Consider the following 1,913-nt stretch of genomic DNA (forward strand, 5'->3'; position numbering starts at 1 on the left):
ATTGAAAATAGTCTCTTCAGATGAATACCTAGTCAGGTTAAAATTTTTTTTTATATTATTTTCTTTCATTGGAAAATATTTTATGAAAAAGTTGATATTTTTTTTTATATTGTTTCTTGTGCTTTATGTAAAAATAATAAATCAATAAACTTTTATGTTTCATTATAATATTATTTATAAGTTATATTTATAAGTTTACTAATGTGATAATTACAAATATAAAGACTGCATTGAAAATTATCTTTTTAGATTAATACCTAATCAGGTTAATTCTTAGTTATATAGTATATACAGAAAATTCAAATTTTATACAACTATATTTATTTACATTTATGATAGCAAATAAAAAATAATATTTTTGAGATCTCATATTGAATCTCAGTGAGTTGGTTATTTTCATAACGATCAAAAAATCAATCCCCAGTGCCATGAGACACAATATGAGATCTCACGTCCTAAAAATCCAAAACCCTGTCTAAACTCTTTTATTGTATGTCACTAAAATAACTGTAAAATTTCAATATCAAATAATAAAGTAAAGTATCATATCATTTTTGAAAAGTTTGCTGTAAAAACTTGTGGCAGCCACGTAAAAGTTTGTGAGACCCCAAATCGGGTCTCATGGCTGCCAAGTTGTTAATAACGTCTGAAGATATCAGAAGAGATGGTTTACACCATTGGCCAGAATATAAAGAAACAAGGCAACAGTGCAAGTATCAACAGTATAGAAAACTAACACATGCACTTGTACTAAATGTGATAAGTATTTGTGTTGCGTTGTCAACAGAAATTGTTTTAAAGATGTTCATACTAAATAACACGTTTTTTTTTTGTTCCCAATTAGGTAAAACAAGTAGTTCCTAATTACGTTTTAAAACTTAAAAAGTGCAATTTTATTTTAAATTTTATTAAATAATTTATAAGTGTTACTAAAATAATTTTATTTTTATTCACTTTGTTGTATAAATATGTTTTTTAATATGTTTTAAATATGGCCAGTTAACTATTATTATTATGACATTATATTGTTATTTAGTTATTTATATTTTATAACTTAAGCAGTGCAATCTATTTTTAAATTTTATTAAATAATTTATAAGTATTTTAAAAATATTGTTATTATTTTTTTGTTTAAATTTGTTTTTGCATATAGTTTTAATATGTTCAGTTTACAATTCCTATTACAACATAATATTTTTGAGGCTTAAGGCCCTCCTCACACGGGGATACTCAAAAGAAACTGCAATTGCTTAGGTACTAGGAGACTGGGTGTCTAGGCAACTTACAGTTGCCGGTTATCTTCACACACAGTATACTAAATTTTTGTTTCTAGTTTTTTAAACTAGTGTCGCTGTCGGGTACGGAAAAGGTTATCAGAGTCGGGAAGAAAAGGCGGTGTAGATGTAATGTACCTATCGTGGTCATTAGGCTACCTTTTCCAATCGCATGCTGATAACGCCGCGCGATATCAAACTGTGTATTTTTTTTGGTTATGTCGTCGTCGCAGCCATCAAAAACAACACACCAAAAAGTTCGCCGTACGCACGTGCTTTTTCTTCGACGTCCGTGGCTTCGTCGCCGTTACGTTTTGTTTCCGTCGTGTGTGCGCCTTCGCCGGCACCGAGGTCCGCGGCTTCGTCGCCGTTACGTTTTGCGTCCGTCGTGTGTGCGCCTTCGCCGGCACCGACGTCCGCGGTTCCTTCGCCGTACGTTTATGAAGGTTACATTAGCAATAATCGACTTGTTGTGATAACGAAATTTCAGTGATTCTCAAAGATTATTGCTAAGTTAATAATCTTTATTGCTAAATAATTATCGTATCCAATAAAATCAGTGTGACCACCACATTAATGTATACTTTTATTGCTACCAAAGTGAATATCATAGATAAGTATAAATTAGTATATAAATGG

Source organism: Sipha flava, unplaced genomic scaffold, assembly GCF_003268045.1.
Source record: "Sipha flava isolate LNK unplaced genomic scaffold, YSA_version1 18718_pilon_pilon, whole genome shotgun sequence".
Classification (NCBI taxonomy): Eukaryota; Metazoa; Arthropoda; class Insecta; order Hemiptera; family Aphididae; genus Sipha; species Sipha flava.